This window comes from Palaemon carinicauda, chromosome 6 (assembly GCF_036898095.1).
Source record: "Palaemon carinicauda isolate YSFRI2023 chromosome 6, ASM3689809v2, whole genome shotgun sequence".
NCBI lineage: Eukaryota > Metazoa > Arthropoda > Malacostraca > Decapoda > Palaemonidae > Palaemon > Palaemon carinicauda.
In genome coordinates, this window is record NC_090730.1 from 28703543 (window position 1) to 28725279 (window position 21737).

Here is a 21737-nt window from a genome sequence, read left to right on the forward strand (position 1 = left end):
TCAGAGATCATATTTCTGGTGATCCTACTCTTAAATCTACCCCGTACTGATGAATAGTCTGTGGACATTGTGAACAAGGTATGGCGGTTCGTTTGAGATACTTCCTCAGCTCCCTCACCGGGCATAATAACAGTTGATTTGGGTCATCAGTTACAGAACGATGACTGAATACAAAAGGGTACAAATCCAGGATCCACTACAGTCGAATTTTGAGTCTTGGCAACAAACTCAGGGAGGAAGTCGAGTGTCACCTGGCCCCCATCCCCTTGAATGGGCAATATCGTTGAGATAGACCATGTTGCTTGCTGACTCTCTTTGCAGAGGCCAGGGCTATCAGAAAAACCATCTTAAGAGTCAAGTCGTAGTCAGATGACTGACAAATCAGTTTGTAAGGTACGTTCCAAGGAAGAGGTCTGACTTACGATTGAGGGCAAGTGCACCCGAAACTTCGTATGTGGAGAGAGAATTCCATCTAGGAGGGAATGTTAACTCCAGTCAATCTAAAGGCTAGGCTCAAGCCCAAGTGATAGCCTTTCACTGCCGGCACTGAGCAGTTATTCCTCCCTGAGGTAAAACAAAAACTCCACAATCTCTGGGATAGTGGCACTGCGAGGAGAGATACCCCTTTCACGACACCAACCACAAAAGATAGGCCACTTCGCCTGATAGACAGCGGAAGACGACTTCCAAAGGTATCCTGACATTCTTCTTACAATAGGTTGCGAAAAGCCTCTTGCTGCGAGGAGTTGCTGGACAAACTCCAGCTGTGAAAATATCTTTACGTGTGGTTGTCTGAGTAGATCGGGAAGAGGAGGGAGCTATCTTGGTCCCTACATAATCAGATGAAGATGATTCGGGAACCGGAGCTATTACGGTCATCGAGAGATCTTACAATATCATTACCTTATTCAGAAGCCTCCTTACTTAGCAGAAGGGAAACGAGTAGAAGTCCATGTTGCCTCACTGGTGTTGGAAGGCGTCCTGCCAGACTACCTGGGGATCTGGTACTAGAGAGCAGTATACTAGAAGCCTCCAGATGAGGGAAGTCCCAAACAGGTCGATCATCGATGAACCTCACAAAGCCCAGACTTTGTTGGCTATCTGATGTTTCAAAGACCTCTCGGAGCCAACTACAGTATATAAGTTGTTCTGCTCAAATTATCTGCCAGAATATCACAAATTTTAAGTAATTTGTATTTTTCCTAACAGTACTTACCTCAAACTACTTTCTTAGGAGTAACTGGGATCTCCTCCCTAACCGACCAAGAATTTTGCGTAGTTTCCCCAATCTCCGTTTTCCCTTGTCGGGTCCCTCCGTGGCGGATGGATACTCTCCCTGAGGTGACCCGGGGTCAGCGTGCGAGAGCTTGCTGCTAGGTCTGAGTCGTCAGTAAGCGTATGTTTAAGTACTACTCGAACTCCTGTAAGACACTCTGGGTAGGATGGGTGGGCAATAACCCGAAAGTAGTTCGAGGTAAGTACTGTTAGGAAAAATACAAATTACTGAAAATTTGTGATTTGTTCCAACACAGAGTACTTACCTCGAACTACTTTCTTAAGAGACTTACACTTTAGGAGGAGGGGGTGGACTTACAGGCCGGAAGACCCCATTACCATCCGAGGACATGGGAGGAGGAAAGGAAAGGGGAAAAAGGGTAGCAAGGATAAGGGGGAGTAAGGAGGAAACTTGTGTCGCTTGCGATTACTTCCCTCATGCTACCAGGAGCCTTTAGCTTTACACTTGCTGCATGGCGGAAATTACTGGCACAATGGAGAAGGAATACAGGGATTTCCTCGTAGTCTTTCAGGCAGTGGGCCCTAAAGGTGGACTGCCTGGACCAAGTACCTGCTCGCATGATTTGGCCCACTGTCATGTTGCTATCAAAGGCCAAAGAAGTGCTAAAGCCCCTAATATCATGGGGTCACGGGGTACTAGGATCCGCAGACCCATCAATGTCGTAAGCTTTCTTGATGACTTGCCGAAGCCAGGAGGAGATCGTGTTCTTACACACTGCCCTCTTCACTGGGCCTGAAGAGACAAACAGACTTTTGATGGCTGGCCTGAATTTGGCTGTACTACTAAGGTATTTTCTGATTGTTCTCACTGGACACAGGAGAAAGTCTTCCGGGTTGTCTGAGTGAGGGATTGCCGGAACTGAGAACTTCTCGAACCTTGGGTCCGCAACTGCTGGGTTCTGGGTTTTGGCCACAAATTCGGGTAGAAACTTGAAGGACAGTTCCTTCCACCCTTTCGAGTGCGAGACCTTGAAGGGCAAACCGTGGAGCTCACTCACACGCTTTGCTGAGGCTAGAGCTAGTAAGAACACTGTCTTGAGAGTGAGGTCTTTATCCAGAAAGTCTTTAAGGGGTTCGAAGGGAAGCCTTGTTAAAGACTTGAGAACCTTAGCCACGTCCCACTGCGGAACCCTAGAGGCGTGTGGGGAACAAGACTGCTCGAAACTCCTGATGAGCATGGAGATCTGGCGAGAGGCCCCCAGGTCAATGCCTCCGAGTTGAAAAACTTGCCCCAGGGCCGCACGGACACCTTTGATAGCTGGAATGGAGACCCCCAAGTCGTCCCTAAGTGAACCAGGAAGTCTGCAATCCTGTGGACTGATACATCTAAGGGTCTCAGGTTCTGTGAGGCCCACCACTTCACGAATGTGGCCCACTTGGCCTGGTACACCACGCACGAGGACTTTCGAAGATACCCTGACATCCTTGCAGCTGTCTTCTCCGGGAATCCATCCTTCCTTAACAGGCGCTTGATAACCTCCACGTGTGTAGCTGAAGGCACTGAGGGTTTTCGAGAAGCCTTCGAAAGTGAGGCTGGTGTAGTAGATCTTCCCTTACTGGAAGGGGCCACGGAGGGAGTGTGGGCAGGTCCTGTAGATCCGCGAACCACTCCCTCTCCGGCCACCAGGGCATTACCCTTGACTGTTTGAGCCTGTTGAGTACCTGCCGGAGAATCCCGAAGGGGGGAAAGGCGTATAAGTCGAGACCGTCCCAAGAGTGCTGGAAGGCGTCCTCGAACGCTACTGTCGGGTCTGGCACAGGAGAACAGAAAACGGGTAGCTGAGCATTGAGCCTCGTGGCGAACAGGTCTATTACTGGTGAACCCCACAAATGGAGGACCTCCTGTGCTACTTGCGGATGTAAATATCATTCCGACCCAACTACTTGTCCTGCCCTGCTGAGGCTGTCGGCCAGTACGTTTCTCTTCCCCGGAATAAACCTGGCTGTGAGAACGATGTGGTTCTTCTCAGCCCATTCCAGGATCTGAGACGTGATGTCGCACAGTTCCCTTGATCTCAAGCCTTCTTGCTTCTTTATGTATGCCACCACGGTGGCGTTGTCGCACATGAGGGCTACTGAGTTTCCCTGAAGTAGATGGGCGAACGCTGCGAGGGCCTTTAGAACTGCTAGGAGCTCGAGCAGGTTTACGTGGAGGGTCTTCTCCTCCAGGGACCACTTTCCCTCTGCCGTCTCTTTGAGTAGAAGGGCTCCCCACCCCTCCTTTGATCCATCTGTGAAGAGCAACATCTCTGGAGAAGCGGACGCGAACAGTACTCCCTTTAGGGTATTCTCCCTGTCGGACCACCAGAGGAGCATGTTTCTGGAGGCCGGAGTCATCTTGACTAAGTTCTGAGGAGGGTCCCCCAGTGACCAGAGGTCCTTCAGGTTCCATTGGACTGGCCCCAGCTGGAGTCTCCCCTGAGGAACCAACTTCTCCAACGAGACCAGGTGTCCCACGAGTCTCTGCCAATCCTTGGCTCTCATTGGTGTATTTGTCAGGAATGGTTGTATGACTTGATCCAGGTTGTTCAGCCTCTCCTGAGAAGGGAAAGCCTTCGCTAACTGGGAGTCCACGACCATCCCTAGGAATGTCATCCTGGTGGTGGGGACTAACTAGGACTTATCTAAGTTGATGGTGATCCCTAGATCTCTGCAGAACTGTTATAGTTTCGCCCCCTGCTCCTTTAAGGCTGCCTCTGAGGCTGAAAATAGCAACCAGTTGTCTAGATATCTGATCAGCCTGATGCCCTGTTTGTGTGCCCAAGCTGATACTACGGTGAACACCCTCGTGAACACCTGAGGAGCCATTGACAGGCCGAAGCAGAGGGTCTTGAACTGTTGAGACTGGGATCCCCACTTCACTCTGAGGAACTTCCTGCTGGAGGGGTGTACGGGGATCTGAAAGTAGGCATCCTTGAGATCCAGGGACATCAAGAAATCCCCTTCTCTCAAGGCTGCCAGCACCGACTTCGGCGTGTCCATCTTGAAGGACGTCTTTTTGATAAAACTTGTTCAGGGCCGAGAGGTCGATGACTAGCCTCCAGCCTCCCGTAGCTTTCTCTACCAGGAAGAGCCTGCTGTAGAACCCTGGGAACGATTCCTGGACGGGTTGCAGCGCTCCCTTGTTCAACATGGCTGACACCTCTTCCTGCAAGGCTGCTCTCTTCTTGTGATCTTTGGGTACCAGCCATTCCGCCTCATGTTCGGGGATCAGAGGGGGCGGTTCCGACCGGAAGGGAATCCTGTATCCCTCCCTGAGGACTGTCACGGACCACGGGTCCGCACCGTTGTCCCGCCTTGCTTGCCAATAACGTTTGAGGCATCTCCCCACCTGAGGTGTGGGAAGGTGTAGGGGGCCTCTCTTCCTATCTCCTTTGAGCAACCTCACCTTCAGCCTGAATACTTCTGCCTAAAGGAGGACAGGGCTGGGGCACCACTCCTGCAGGAGGGCCATTGAGATTGATGCCAGGAAGGGGAGGGGGCCTCCTGTCTAGCCGGTGGCGTAGGTGGGTAGGCCCCATCCACAGATGGTCTCCTATGGGGAAGACGTCTTGCCGCTGTCTGTCTGGGCTCCGACAAGTCCTTAAGCTTGCCCACTCTCTCCATCATTTCCGCTACTGCCTGAAGGGGGAACACTGTCTCACCCCACACCGGAGCATTTCCTAGAAACTTCGCCTCACGTTCGGGAAGTCTACAGGGAAGCCTGTTAAGGACTATCCCTCCTCCTTAACACCCAATTTGCCGTCTGGGCCAATGACTGGAAAGTAAGGAATTTCATAGCTTTCCCTCCCGAACAGATGAGTTCCTGCAGTAGGGCCTGATTTTCCGGCACTGATAAGTCGTGGGATAGCTGGAACCCTGCCAGGGTGCATGCCCCCCAGTCCAGCCAGGAGGTAACGTTTACGATATCTCTGTGAAGTGTCCTCCATCATGGCGACCTCCGCTTGAGAGAAGACCACTGGGGCAGTAAGGCTCCTTTCATCTGTATTGCCCTGGTTTAAGGTTGCGACAGCTTCTTCTAAGGTGCGGGGGTCCTGCATGACGGCCAACCGGCACATAAAACATTTTCTGGGTCCTTAGTCCAGGCAGGAGCTTGAAGGACCCTTGGGATCTTAGGGAGTTATTATGCCCTGCTACAAATCGGTCGACATCTTCCATGCCCAGGGCTACGTCGGGCACTAGGGGTAGGGTCAAGGATGGCTTCTGCTGCACCGGATTGTCTACCATCCTCCCAATTCCCGAAAGCCAAGCCTGCTCTGACGATGGTGTAGGCTCGTCTAATCTGTGATGGTGTCAGATAAGAGCCAGGACCTTCCTGTAGGAGGACACTTCATCTGGGGAACACTCGCCGGTGTCCAACAAACCCTCTACCACTTGATCCTCCGTGTCGGCTGCATCCTCGATCACGGATGGATCCGCAGGGGAGGACGTATCCCTTACTTCAGGCCGGCTCGATGGAGCGGCTGCCTCCGTCACGGATGAAGCCGCCGGGGTGGAGGTAGCTGTCATGGGTCTACCCCCTCCCGGGGACATCCGTGGAGAGTAACTGCCTTGTTGTGCCAGCGGCTGCAACCGTATCTTGGACGGAGCTGGTGAGACAAAGGACATGGGAGCCATGCTGTTGGGTCGTGCCCGCGGCTGCCTCCGCAGGACGGATGGAGCCGGTGACTTGCCGGGCAAAGGCAAGGCAAAGTTGAAGTGTGCCAACGGCTGCATCCGACGGGCGGACGGAGCCGAAGAGTCACTGGGCAAGGGCGCGGAAGCGGCTCCAGCGGCCACCGAGGCAGGCACTGGAGCAACAGGAGCCCTGCTCAACCTGCAAGGAGGAAAAGCCACTTTAATATACTTCCTCTTAGAAGAATTCCTCTTCTTATTCTTCCTTCTCGTGATCTTGGCCTTCTCCCTTGAAGGACCTGCGTATGAGCTCACCTTCTTCCTCTTAGACCTCTTCCTCTTCCTTCTCACCTCCCGGCTGCTGGAATCCTCCGACGGTGACGAACTGTAGGACGAGGACCTGTCTGAGTCCTCCGTGTCTTCTGCCACTAACCTAGGAGTTCGTGATTGTGCTACCAGTGTGATGGGCTGCATAAGTCCGGCGGTAGCGAAGCCAAGGGCGCCGGGGCGTGCGTAGTGCCCCTAGAGAGGCAAACAAGCCCGCAAACTCCTCTTCTTGCCGCACGGGTAACCTTGGCGCCGTCCACACAATGGAGTCGGGGTCTGAAGAGCACGCCTGCCCCCGGAAACCGCTGTTCCTGCAAAACACTGCCATGATGGGGGGGGAAGGAGCTGTCTTTGACCTCCCCCACACTGGGTCTTCACTGGAGACGGGTCCTGCGGGCACCAGAACCTTGTCCACGGAACACACTTCCGCCACACTAGCAGACCCCCCACTCGTCTGCATAGGCACAACACAATTAGCATCCCCGATATCAGATTCATGGGGAACGGCAATGGGACGTTTCCCCACAACGGACTTACCTCACCCCCTACTCTGGGTAGGGGAAGGGGAAGGAGAACCTCTCTCTGAAGGCGACGTCAAGGGTGAGCTGATAAACGACTTCCTAGGAGACCGTTTGGGCGCCTCCTTCTTCTTAGTTGCGAATAAGGAACTGATGGAATTGCTTGAAGAGCAAAAAGGCTGCCCTCATTTCTAGTAGGTTAATGTGGCACTGTCGCCTGGACTCAGACAAGAGTCCAGAGGTCAGGTGGTTCAACAGGGGAGGCGCCAACCCTTCTTTTGATGCACCTGTGAAGTGCATCAATTCAGGAGGAGAGAGAAGGTCCACTCCCCTGATGTGCTGGTAGCATGTCCTAGGACAGAAATGGGTGAGATGCCTGTTTCAGTCTCTCTATTTTATCTTTGGATGGAAAGACTGACTAGTTTGGTGTCTAATTTCATTCATAGATATACCAGATCTTAAGACAGCTGCAGAGAGGATTTCCCATGATTTACCACAATACCCAGATTGTGGCAAAATTTGAGAAGTCTATCTCAATAGAGGAAAAGGGTCTCCCTTGAGTCTGCAATAATCAGCCAATTGTCTACATTACAACAGAGACGAATGCCATTCTTGTGCGCCCAGGTGGACACTTAGGAGAACACCCATGTGAACACCTGGGGCACTGTAGACAGGCCAAAACCCAGCACCTTGAATTGTTATACAGTATCTTGTCATTTAGAGTGAACCTTAGGTACTTGCTTGACGATGGATGAAAGGGGACTCGTAATACGCGCCCTTGAGATTCAGCACTATCACAACGCCTATCGGTCTGTCGCCTATACTGACCGTCTCCATCTTGAACGGAGTTCGTTGGACAAACTCATTCAAGGCTGAAAGGTCTATTTCCAGCCTCCAGATGCCTTCTTTATAAAAATGACACAACCTTAGAAACCTGGGGACTAGTCTAGGACCTCTAAGAGAGCATCCGTTTTCAACATGGTCTGGACTTTGGCCTGAAGGGCCTGTTCCTTCCAGGATCCTCTCGTGTAGGACAGCGACATCGCTGGATGTAGAGTTAGAGGAGGGAAAGACAGAGCGAACGGGACATGGTATCCTGCTCTGAGGACGGAAACTGACCAAGGTTTGGCACCGTGGAACACCCACCTCTGCCACCTGCTCTGTAGGCCTCCTCCCAATTACATAAGATAGCGAGAGCGGTCAGCCTGTCAATAGCAAACGACCTTGTTCTTTCCACCCCCCGTAGTAGAGTGGAAAGCGGGAGTAGTGAATGCTACCAAAGCAGCAGTACCGTAAGAACACAATCACGTTGCTGAGGTGAACGCTGGTGAGGCGAGCGCTTGCGCAGTGAACCATGGCAAACACCTGTACAGGTGCAAGCAGGTAAGGTGGAACCAACTTGTATTCCCTGTACTGCCATTTGCGAGTAGTGCGCTGGCGAGGGGTGGTGAGCTGCCAAGGTAGTGTTCACCTGTGATACTTGCAATGTTAAAAGATGACACGCTGGCGAGAAGGGCCTAACGAAGTCACAATGGTGAGCATGGTGCATAGATAAGAGAACGTGCAAACTTCGTCAGGCAGAGGAACTCGCCCGCCCATCTCGATCAGTGGTTGGGTGCGCGACACTGCGCAAGAATCGCTAGCAAGTCTAGGGTCGGTGTTTCTTTGAACTAATGCACTCTGAAGAAAGCCACTCTTGCTCCTCCTTCCACCCTCTTTGGAGAAAGCCACTCTTGCTCATCCTTCCACCCTCTTTGGAGAAAGCCACTCTTGCTCATCCTTCCACCCTCTTTGGAGGAAACCACTCTTGCTCGTCCTTCCACCCTCTTTGGAGGAACCCACTCCTGCTCGTCCTTCCACCCTCTTTCTCTTCCTTCCACCCTCTTTGGGGGAAGCCACTCCTGCTCGTCCTTCTGCCGACAGACCACCAGCGATATCCAAGGAAAACCTCCCTCTAGCTCACATTGTCGACATCGTTGTTGTCGGCCACACACACGAGGGATAGGATAGCATCACTCATGCTGCCTGAAAGGAATTAGTATGTTGGATATAATTATTATTATTACTAGCTAAGCTACAGCACTGGTGTGAAAATCCGAATGCTATAAGCCCAAGGACTACAACAAGGAAATTTAGCCCAGTGCAGAAAGGAAATAAGGAACTAAATAAACTAAATCCACAGTAATGAATAGAAACTATACACTAAAATATCTTAAAATCGGTAACAAAATTAAATAAATGTCATATATAACTGTCTGCCTCATCAACAAAGAAAATACTCGCCCGCAAGTTTGAACTTCTGAAGTGCTAAAATTTCAACGGCTTGATTAGGAAAATCATCCCACAATCTGGTCACAGCTAGAATAAAAACTTCTAGAGTACTATGTAGTATTTTGTCTTATGATGGAGAAAACATCGACTAATAGAACTAACTTCATATCTAGTACTACGCCCAAGAAGGTACAGTCTAGGAAGCTCAGAATGCAAAGGATGGTCAGAATTATGAAAGATCTTATGCAACATACACAAAGAACTAGCTGAACGACAGTGCCAGTGATCAATATTCAGATCAGAAATAAGAAATTTAATACACTGCAAGTTTTCGTCCAACAAATTAGGATGAGAGACGGCAGTTGAAGACCTCACAGGAGAACAATACTGAAAACAAGGTAGAATGAAAGAATTAAAATAAAAAATTTGGATATTATTTGTATTTTTCCCAACTTTACAAACACAAGTACTTTACTCAGGTCAGTATTTGCTGACCAAAAATCTAGAAAAAAAAAAAAGCTTTCTCAATAACTTAATTATTTGTGCAACTGAACAAGAAACAGAGAGAATGTGTTTCTCAAGAAATTTGCAATTAAGAATCACACCTAAATTATAAGGGAATCATATAGAGTTAAAGACACATTATAAATGCAGAGATCTTATGCGAAGGAACCACTGTCCTCGATCTACTTTCAAGCATACTTTCCGAGTTTTGTATGGGTTCAGCTTCATACCCCATAATTTGCACTATGCACAAATTTTGGCTAGATCTCTATTAAGGGATTCAGCAACCCTAGGCCATCATTCAGATAGAAATGATGCAAAGTGAGCAGTACCTGTGTCATCTGCACGTGCAACGAAATTGTTTTCCAGGCCAAACTTCATATGTGCACTATATATAGGCAGTATGAAAAGTAATGGGCCCAGGACACTACCCTGAGGAACACCAAATATCACATTCCTACATTAACTATGGTACCCATCAACAAAAACTCTTAGCAATATATTACTCAACAATTCAAAAATGATGCTAAGAACCTACCAGAATGCATGTTCTGTCTCTTTCTGCTCTCCTTCCGACATTGGACTTGAAGCGAAGTCTCCTTCTTCCGTCCCCCGAGAGCTCTTCTCGGGGTGGGTCGTGGACATCCCTTAAGTGACGGGCTGTTTCTGTAGACTTAGAAGTCCTTGAAGCAGACTTCAGAAGTCTTGGAGTCCATCTGGGGAAGGAGGTAGGACTCCCAACATCGAAGGCCGAGATGCCGTGTCCCACCTGACTTCCGTCGGGGGTGGAGACCTCTGCACACGAGGGGAGACTTCCTCCGGAGGTGGAAGTATGGAAAGACTTTCCTCAAGCGACTCCTCGACAGAGGTGAGGTAGGAGAGTATCCGATGGAAGATGCAGGGGGAGCAGACCTCAATGGTCTAATAGCAGTCAGCTTTACCCTCTGGGAAGTGACCGTGTCCAAGACTCCTCTCTTCCTCTTCAGGGGAGAAGGAGCCATGGTTCCTTGCAGAAGGTCTGCTGGAGCTGTAAGATGCTACGAAGAGTGGCCAGACAGAGCAGGTTTGGATGCTTGTACTACTGCTCTAATCCTAGCACTGAACCACGGCTGCCGACTGACTGACGCACTGTCAGAGAAATCCCCTGAAGCAAAAAGAACCGAAGATTCCCAGCGAGGAGTCTCCGCTGTGGGTGGGTCCACTTTAGAAGAAGGCAGCTTCGGGATCCTGAGCCCTTCTGTGGAGGTTCGTTCCCCTTTCCCCGGCGCACGTGTTTACGAGGATGGGAACGAGGCGATGGTGACCGGTCGATACGATGTTCCTTTGCCTGGAGAACCTGCTCATAACCACGGGCAGGAGAGCATTGGTGCGCTGTAAGGCCCTGTGCAGAGTGTTGCGCAGTCTCCCTAGAATGGGCAGGAGAGCGTTGGCGTGCAATAAGATGCTGCGCAGGGTGTTGTACCATCACCTTAGAATGAGCAGGAGGCACAGGCGTGCAGGAGGTTGCTGGAGAGCATCTACTGGAGAATGCAGGTGCACAGGAGAGTGCTGGCGAGCTGCAGAGTGCCAGCGAGCCGGAGGTTGCTAAAGAGCTGGTGAAAGCTTCAGCACTGGAGAGCGCTGTCATGCAGGAGTGTGTTGACGAGCCAAAGACCGAGGTTGCGCAGGAGTGTGCTGTGGTTTTGGTGAGCACTGATGAGCTCGAGTTGGAGAGCACAGTGCCGCTGGCGAGCAAAGGTTGACTGGTGAGCGCTGGCGAGCGTAGGTTGACTGGTGAGCACTGGCGAGCTGGCAAACGTTGCTCCCTAGAACAGCGAGGCTGCGCTAGAGAGCGCCAGCAATCGATAGATCGCTGGGGCATTGGACAATGCTGAGGACGAGTAGGAGAAAGCTGTAGGTCAGGCGAACGCCAAAGCGTTGTAGAGCGCGCTGATGAGCTGGAGAGTGCAGGCGCTCTGGAAAGTGTGAAGGAGCAGGCTGACGCTGACGAGATGATGGTGAGCACGATAAACTGCAGGGCGCTAGCGCGCAGCTGCAGACTTAGGTAGGGCCTCAGGAGGCTGTACCGGAAACAAGAACGGTGACGCAGGTCAGCTAGTAGGACAATCAGGAACCAGGGTGTACTCTTTGGAACGATCCACAGAAGAGTCCAGGACCGAAGTCCAAGGACTAGCAGCAGCATCGTCGGGAAAAGGTCCAGGAACAGGCGAAGGCCAAGGGACAGGAGCCGACTGAAGTGGAGACTCCTCTACGGAGGACGGCTGCGACGACGAGGCAGAAGAGCCAAAGAGGCGCCTTTTCACCGATGGTGAAGGACAACCTCTAAGGCGAGCTCTGCGACGGAGACGCCCTTTAGGGGCCATTGGCTCACCAAGCTGACCATGAGCAGCAGCAGTTCTCCAAAGAGGAGTCTCTACAAGAGACGGGGGAGAAACACTCGCAGGAGAGACAGATGACAGATGTAGAACTAAGTTTCCCCCTCAAAGGATGATCACAAACGGGGAGAACTAAGTCGGCAGCAACAGCTGGAGAGTCTGGAGGGACAGGGGCATTGGGAGAAGTCACAGAAGACGCCTCTGACTCCACGACGTCGACGTGCGCAAGAGGATCCACCTCCGAAGTCGAAGATGACGGCTGCACACTCACACCACGAAGGATGAGCTGCAGCAAGGAGTCCTTGGAGGGCGGATCCGGAAGCCCAAAGGACGACCACACCTGCAAAACAGAAGACATAGACATAGACGAGGCCTCACCCGGGGGGAAAGGTGGGGACGCTTCACTAGAGGAAGCAACACCATCTCTCGAGGACTGGGGTTGGCCACAAATAAAAGGGTCTACGCTACTACTCGACAATCTTTCGGAAGAGGTCGAACGAGTAGGAGCTTCGGAGGAAGGTCGGGAGACGGAAGAAGAGGTCTTGGGTTTTCTTCCCTTCAAATGAACCTTCAAAGAATAAATATCCCGCTTGGACTTCTTCCGTCGTCACCTAAACCTCTCCCACTGGGAGGCAGACCACTCCCGACACTCAATACTCTAATTACCACTAGCACACCGTTGACTTCTGAAGGCGGGACAAAGGGTCTAGCGATTGGTTTCCATGGCCGACATGAAGGTTCTGCAAGACCAGCCATCAAGTCCAGGGCAATTGTGCATGGTTGCAAAACTTAACACACACACTAATACAAAGAGAAAGCACAAAAGAATTAATGACAGTCCAATTATAACGGCGAAGGATGGCGAACGGCAAACACCGTACACCATCCAAGCCAAAAGCAAAGTGAGCTAAATCACCAGCGTGTGAGAAGGAGCGGCAGCTAGCTACCCAACCCCCAACCATCCCCGCTAACCAGCGGTATGGGTATTTAACCCTCGCTAAATTTTAATGACTCATCATTTCAGCTTCGCCGAAAGTAATGCCCCTAAATAAATAGCGTAGCTTTGTATTCCAGTTGTGGAACAAACCAATTATTCATACTGAAAGAAAAAGATAATGATTAAAACAGCCAGATACAGATGCCGATAAGTATATCACCAATCTCCAGCAGCCGAAGTTTAAGTGAAGGTCGTGCTACCTGTTGGGAGGGTAGGGCCTATCCATCACCCAACAGCCAGTTGCATCTTGAGTACCTCATTAAAAGCTTAATGGCCGTTTCACTTTGTTGTAGTCATATTCCTATTAAAGGTCTGTATTATGTGTAGGAATAAACTATACCATTATATACCACAATCAAGAGGTTAGACAGCATGATGGAAGAGAGGAAACAAGAACAAAGGTTATGGAAATAGGAGCAAAAGTTAAAGATACTGTATTAGAATAAAAAAAAGGTGGACCTCGGGCCTAAATGTGTTATTCGTTAAATAAACTAGTTGTTCTGAGGATCTTTCATCGATAACATGTCTTTGAGGTTCGTTACAATACATACTGTACTGCAAAGATCCTTCAGTAATAGCACAAAGCACAGAGTTAGATGCATTGCCGCCCTGCTCTGGGATAGAAATATTCACTTTAAATCTTTACCAATGCATAGCCACTGGTGAACATTAAATTATTAATTCCCACGTAACCCACCCTAGGGCTCTGCATCCTTATTCATCGGTTCCACTTAACTAAACTGACCTAGAACACTGCGTTCACACTTATTGTACCATCTAAGTGTTTCTAAACAGAGCATAGATAAAGTTAAATCTTTTTGCATGATGTATATCCTACAAACACAAAAATTACCTTAAATCTTTTCTTTCTCATATACTACTGAAAACTTTATGTTGTACTGCTTATCCATATTAAATAGATATAAATTTATAAACAATTAATATTACTGAAAGAAAAGTAGTTTAAAATTTTTCACGCAAAATTACACCTTTTTAAGAAGTTGAATCTTATTTCATTTTGCCAATTAATTATAACCCCACCTTGTTTATGGAAATTTACAACAAAATAAGTCTAACATTGTCCACACACTAAATTAACATATTACAAAAGTATATAATTCAATTCATGGGACAAAGAAAATTACCAAAATCAGATTACCTTAAAACTTCCACTCCAACAATGGGCTTCGGACACAACTTAATCTTTAGCAACCTCAATATAATTCTAAAGATACCTTTTAAAAACAACTTTTACGAGGAATGATAACAAAATCCACACTATACAAGACACCTTTCTAGTGGGAAATAAGACAAACTAACCTACGATAAGAGTCTATGCCACAATCATATCGTCAACAAGACACAAAATAGTCAAAAAATAGATCAGCAAGTGTCTGTCTGCTTAGCCCAGAATTATTAAACATTAAACTTAAATATCCTAAATAAGTAATTAGGGTACAGTGGCGCAACTGAATACGGTAGCATGAATTATTATGGAGGGCTACTTCCTTCTGTCCCTTCGACCTGTGGTACTTTTACTCGTTTCCTGGCCTGGTTTTTTATCACATCAATGACACACACTCAAAACACTCTACACCCTTACTTGTATCACGCCATCACACAGATCACTATTTATCGTGAAGAACAACAGTTGCAACTGTGAACTAATGACGGTTTGGTGGGGAAATAACAACCTGTCTGCAGCTTCAACTCACTTGTTTACATTTTCCAAGATCAGCTGGAAGAGTAACCTTGGGTTACGTCAACGCTCCCAAAGCGCCGCGGGCGCTTTTTATGCTACGTTCTAATGAACGTGACCAAACTCATGACTAGGATGATATTAATAATTGCACAAATTACGTTTTTCTTTGTTTTTAAGCAAGCGTTTTCAAAGTTATACAGTGAACAATTTTTTTCTGACAAAAGGTGCCAAAAGGGAATTCTCAACAAGTACACGTTCGAACTGAAAATATTTGATGATCTTTCCTGGATCGATTAGACACTATTGTCACTTATCATTGCCTTTGTATATGTTTAAAATTTATATAGTAACGTGAAACACTTTGGTTTACTCTTTTTAGCTCATTTCCTTTAAAATCAATTTTGGAGTAAAAAAATACAATTGTAAGTTACATCTGGCTTTCATTTACATGGAACACTTAACGACCGTAACTCTTATATTTCACACAATAGTGAAAAAAATGCACTTTTGGTTACACTGTTTCCGCAAGTAAATTATTCAGTCGCCAGTAAGCTCACACTTTACTGAATTTCTCGATAAGTTATGACGCACAAGCCCACCCTAGCCTCCTCTCTTCTTTAGTGTGTCATGAAGACTACCCGTTACCATTTTATGGTTGCTTTTGCAGAACGTGTCGTAATTCGGTTTTCAAGATGTGGTGCTGAGGAACAGTATCCATGCGTTAAGTTTCAATGACAAATTAAAAAGGTTTGTTTTTTATAAGTAACTTATTACTTGTAAACTGTAAATCTCTCTTCTCATTGCATGTTGTCAAGGCTACTCATTAACAAATCAGCGCTATACAAAAAATTCTCGAGGAAAGTTGGCAATTATCTACCATGAACGCAAAGCCAGTCTTATATGTGGAAGCAACAAAAAGCAATTGCTGGGAATTTTATAACTCCAGGGGAAAAAATTTGTTGCTTATCGAGCCTTAAAGAAACTTTAGCACGAATATGTTGGGTTAGAAGTTTGCAAGTGGACACATCGAAAGAAAACGAAAACACGCTTTCCTAATATAGTGTTGTTTAGAATCTAGATCACCATTCCCCAGCAGCTATACTTTCTCTAAATTGCTCTCTCTCTCTCTCTCTCTCTCTCTCTCTCTCTCTCTCTCTCTCTCTCTCTCTCTCTCTCTCTCTCTCTCTCTCTCTGAGATTTATCAAATTTTCTACTCATCAAAAGTTATCAAGATTGACGATTTGATGGCGCAATATTAACATCATTAAAACATTTATATAAGAAGTAATTTAATCAAGGTTGTTTCACATAATTCCTTTAAAATTATAAGTTATAAAATGGGATATTAATACGTCAAACTTCAAAGCGTTATTAAACAATCAAACGTTAAATCGTTCCTCAGAAAGTCCAAATTATTATTATTATTATTATTATTATTATTATTATTATTATTGGCTAAACTTTAACACCATTGGAAATTAAGACGCTGAAATTCAAAGGGCAGCCCAATGGAGAATTAATATATATATATATATATATATATATATATATATATATATATATATATATATATATATATATATATATATATATATATAGATATATATATATATATATATATATATATATATATATATATATATATATATATATGATAGATTAACAAAGAATAAAATTATAAAACATATTATAAAGTGAGACTAGTGTGAGTTCGTTCAGCTAGAAAACTTTTGTCCATAGTTTAAACGTTTCGCATTACAAGGACACGGGAAGTTTGAGCACTATAAAGAAAAAAAAAATCTTGTAACTGGTAACTGTTTTATCCGAAAGACGGCCAAGTAAGTAATCCTTGTAGTTAATAATTGCCAGCAAATCGATCTGTCACCAATCTCTAGTCTCTTGACTGATAAGATATATATATATATATATATATATATATATATATATATATATATATATATATATATATATATATATATATATATATATATCAAATTAATTTCCAGTGAAGAGTGGAGTACTCCAAGGAAATGTGTTGTCACCTCTGTTGTTTATCCTCCTCATGGATTTTGTGATGCATAGAACAGTTGGGGATGGTGGAGAAGGATTGGACTGGATTGGTAACAGGAAATTAGCTGCTCTAGAATCTAGATTATGCTGATGCCGCTGTCCTTATTAGCAGAACACCACAGGACTTGCAAAGCTTGCTTACCAGAATGCATGAAATATCACACGAGGTTGTGCTCGAGATAAACAGAAGAAAGACAGAGATGATGAGAACGGAATATGCAATGGAAGATGAAGTACTATTGGAATGAGAAAGGATTAATGAGGTGGAATCATTTGAATATTTAGGAGGTATGATCTCTAACACAGGATCTTTAGAATTTGAGTTTAATGAAAAACTGATAAAAGCAAATCAGATAATGGCTATGTTAAGTAAAATTTGGAAATAAAATCGCCTGAAATTACATATAAAAATCAGGGTATGTATCAGTTTAGTGAGTTCAATGTTACTGTATGGACATGAGTCGTGGTATGAAAATGAAATAATATCCAACAGATTTTGTAGATTTGAGAATAAAGCCCACAGAAGAATATTGAGAGTAAAATGACAGGACAGGAGTAGAAATTAAACTATAAGAAAGATTACTCGAGTGTCATATGTGGATGGGATCATGGCGTGGGGTAGATGGGAATGGTTTGGTCATACTTTTTGCACTCCCCAAGAGATTAGTTCATCAGACCTTAAAAATAATAATAATAATAATAATAAACAGATGACCAAACAGAGGTTTGTGAATAGTACTGGAAGAAGAGATTATATAGGAGAAGTAAACACTAAGGAAGCTGTAATAATTATGAAAACAAGGTTGAATATGATAGAATTATTTAGAAAAAATATAGAAACAGGATCGATAAGCATAGGCTTTGTGTAGTGTGTAGTGATGCAGATAATACTAAGCAGGATATGTTTTGCTGTAATAAATTAAGAAAATTTAGAAGCAATGGCATAGAACTGGGGAATTTAGAAACACCTACTAAAAATGTTGCCCGGTATATTAGACAGCCCTTGGAAGTTAGAAGTAATAGTATGTAAGGTGTGCTGTCTGTGTAGGAGGTAACTAATGATAATGAATTTCCTGCAGATTGCAGCGATTTGCACCTACTACTCTTCTTCTAGTAGTGTGCCCACAATCCCAGTGTTGTGGGAGAGCGCAACAAGGAACCTTGAACCTGGACCTGGGCTTCACAAGGCTCTAGAAGAGTTGGGAGACCCAGGACTACATGGCTGAGGACTATGAAGCGTGAAGTAGGAGATGGTGAATGGAGAAGTATTGATTTAAAAACTCAAGATAGAGACGACTGGCGAAATCTAAACGAGACCCTTTGCGATACTAGGCGAGGATGATATATATATATATATATATATATATATATATATATATATATATATATATATATATATATATATATATATATATATATATATATATATATATATATATATACTGTATATTATAGATAAAGAAACGACGAATGTCGCATTAAAAATTAATGTATTCACGAAACATTTTTTTCTCTTGACATTAGCTTATAATTTTTTTCTTTTTTTTTTTACTTTGTTCAATCTTGATATTTTCCCTCCAAGTTTGTAACCTTTTCGTTTCCTCATGTCATAGTGTGTTGACGTGTATCAATTTTGCCCTAGTTTGCAATAGGAATTTGGGTTCATACTTATTCCAATCATTAAAAATGTCCAAAGAACGCATAATATAAGGAAAGTTTGAAATTAATCCTGTCTTTGTCACTTTGTGTTTCTTTTATAGTCCCAGTACTGCAATCTTGTCGCTAACGTCCTTGAGCTTTCGCCAGTATCATATGTTTAGCATGGTTCGATAGCTCAGCATTCCCCAGGGTTTGACGCACTACCACCACCAGGCTTGAATGGTGGTGGTAAAATTTAAGTTTCTTTTTCCTCTATCGTCTATCTTTGAAATACTCTTCTTTGCCAATGTTGTCTATCTTATATCCGTAATGAAATTAAGTCAGGCGTGCCATCGTCGTCTGCTTACAAAAGATTAACGGCTAAGCATAGGTATTTTGTACCCATGCTTTATAGGCAAGTACTGTATGTGTGCGGCATTACGAGATACGTCGTAATTTGGTATTCACGGAAGGATTAGTTAGAACTTGGGAGTTCGTTTGTCATCGTGGTATGAATGTTGTTGCATACGAACACTTAATTGAATTGAATATAAATTTCATTTAATCAATGAGCTGTAATTGTAGTTTTGTTTCCAAAGTTGCTGCATGTTTTTTTAAAGATTTTAGTAGTATTAAAATTCCATGAAAAAATAATAATATAAATAGTTTTTTATTGCTATTAATCAGGATTGATTGAAGGATAGTTGAGAAAATGCCCTGACATTATGGCTGTAGAGGAAAGATTCGTCTAAAATTCCAATTGTCATTTCTAGTGAGTTTTAAACCAGGAATGATATTTTGATACAAATATATTGTCCTTGAGATTTTATGATGGTTATAACAATGATGTTTAGATTTAAAATTCAAAGCTATATCCGGGACACTGAAATATAATTAGGTTATAATCTACCCCATTAATCATAAGAACTGGGCTATAAGGATTGCCTAATTATTATTATTATTATTATTATTATTATTATTATTATTATTATTATTATTATTATTACTACTAGCTAAGCTGCAACCTAAGTTGGAAAAGCAAGATGCTATAAGCCCAAAGGCTACAACCGGGAAAAATAGCCCCACGAGGAAAGGAAATAAGGAAATAGATAAATGATATAAGAAGTAAAGAAAAATTTAAATATAATATTTTAAAAACATTAACAACATTGAAACAGATATTTCATATATTATTATTATTATTATTATTATTATTATTATTATTATTATTATTATTATTATTTGCTAAGCTACAACCCTAGTTGGAAAATCGAGATGCTATAAGCCAAGGGCCACAACAGGGAAAATAGCCCAGTAAGGAAAGGAAACACGGAAAAATAAGATATTTTAAGAACAATAACAACATTGAAATAAATATTTCCTATATAAAGTATAAAAAGTTTAACAAAACAAGAGGAAGAAAAATTAGATAGAATAGTGTGCCCAAGTGTACCCTCAAGCAAGAGAACTCTAACCCAAGACAGTGGAAGACCATGCTACAGAGGCTATGGCACTATCCAAGACTAGAGAACAATTACTTGATTTTGGAGTGTCCCTCTCCTAGAAGAGCTGTTTACCATAGCTAAAGAGTCTCTTCTACCCTTACCAAGAGGAAAGTAGCCACTGAACAATTACAGTGCAGTAGTTAACCCCTTAGGAGAAGAAGAATTGTTAGGTAATCTCAGTGTTGTCAGGTGTATGAGGACAGAGGAGAATCTGTAAAGAATAGGCCAAACTATTCGGTGTATGTGTAAGCAAAGAGAAAGAACCGTAACCAGAGAGAAGGATCTAATGTAGTACTGTCTGGCCAGTCAAAGGACTCCATATCTCTCATGCGGTAGTATCTCAACAGGCCAACCTACTACCTATAAACAATAGAAGGACTCATGTAAGCCTGATCAACACTAAAAAAAAAAAAAAAAAAAAAAAAAAAAATCCTGCAATTTAGAAATTTTGAAGTTCTACTGATTCAAATACCTGGTTAGGAAGATCATTCCATAACTTGGTCACTCCTGGAATAAAACTTCCAGAGTACTGTGTAGTATTGAGCCTCATGGTGGAGAAGGCCTGACTATTAGAATTAACTGCACACCAAGTATTACGAACATGATGGAATTGTTCCGGAAGATCTGAGTGTAAAGGATGGTCAGAATTATGAAAAATCTTATGCAACATGCATAATGAACTAATTGAACGACGATGCCAGAGTTAATATCTAGAACAGGAAATAAGAAATTTAATAGACCGTAAGTTCCTGTTTAACAAATTAAGATGAGAATCAGTAGCTGAAGACTAGACAGGAGAACAATACTCGAAACAAGGTAAAATGAAAGAACTAAAACACTTCTTCAGAATAGATTGATCACCAAAAATCTTGAAAGACTTTCTCAATAAGTCAATTTTTGTGAAATTGAAGAAGACACAGACCTAATGTGTTTCTCAAAAGTAAATGTGCTGTCAAGAATCACACCTAAAATTTTAAAAGTCATACAAAGTTAAAGAAACTATCAATGCTAAGATCCGGATGTTGAGGAGCCACAGTCCTTGACCTACTTGCAATCATACTTTGAGTTTTGTTAGGATTCAATTTCATACCCCATAGTTTGGACCATGCATTAATTTTATCTAAATCTTTATTAAAGGATTCACCAACCCCAGATCTACATTCAGGAGATGGAATTGATGCAAAGAGAGTAGCATCATCTGCATATGCAACAAGCTTGTTTTCTAGACCAAACCACTTGTCATGTGTATATAGTATGGAAAGTAATGGGCCAAGAACACCACCCTAAGGAACACCAGATATCACATTCCTATACTCACTATGGTGCCCATCAACAACAACTCTTTGAGATCTATTACTTAACAATTCAATAATGATCCTAAGGAACGACCCACCCACTCCCAACTGTTTGAGTTTGAAAACAAGGGTCTCATGATTAACATGGTCAAAGGCAGCACTAAAATCAAGGCCAGTCATGCGAACTTCCTGACAACAATCAAGGGATTTCTGTACGGCATTAAAGATTGTAAGAAGGGCATCACGTGCTCTAAGGCCTTTACGAAAACCAAATTGCAAACTAGGGAACAGATGATTATTTTCAGCAAACCTATTAAGACGTTTTGCTAGAAGACGTTCAAAAACTTTATAGATAATATGGGAGTTATGGAAATGGGCGGTAATCAGTTGGAATTGACTATCACAAACACACTTATATATTGGGGTAACATTACCAATTCTCCAACAAGTGTTAAAGCTCCCCTTCTTGCTAACTTGCGCAAAATTACAGATAACTTTGGAGCTAAGTAATCTGCAATCTTTATAAAAAAACAAAGGAAAACTACCATTTGGGTCTACACCTCCATAAGCATCAAGGTCCATCAAGAGAGCTTTAATTTCACGAGATCGAAAAGCTAAACTAGTT

General features: G+C 44.1%; 1 protein-coding gene across 2 annotated transcripts in view; it reads right to left on the minus strand.

The window, feature by feature from the left end:
• LOC137642536 (zinc finger FYVE domain-containing protein 1-like) overlaps positions 1-15064 on the minus strand; it is a 164360-nt gene extending 149296 nt beyond the window's left edge. Inside the window, exon 1 of one of the 2 annotated variants that reach the window (XM_068375172.1) lies at positions 14618-15064. The gene's annotated coding sequence lies outside the window, so the exon portion shown is untranslated. Of the gene's footprint in view, positions 1-14505 lie in introns of both variants that reach the window. The other variant, XM_068375171.1, reaches the window with a different exon arrangement.
• Between the last annotated feature and the right edge of the window lie 6673 nt (positions 15065-21737).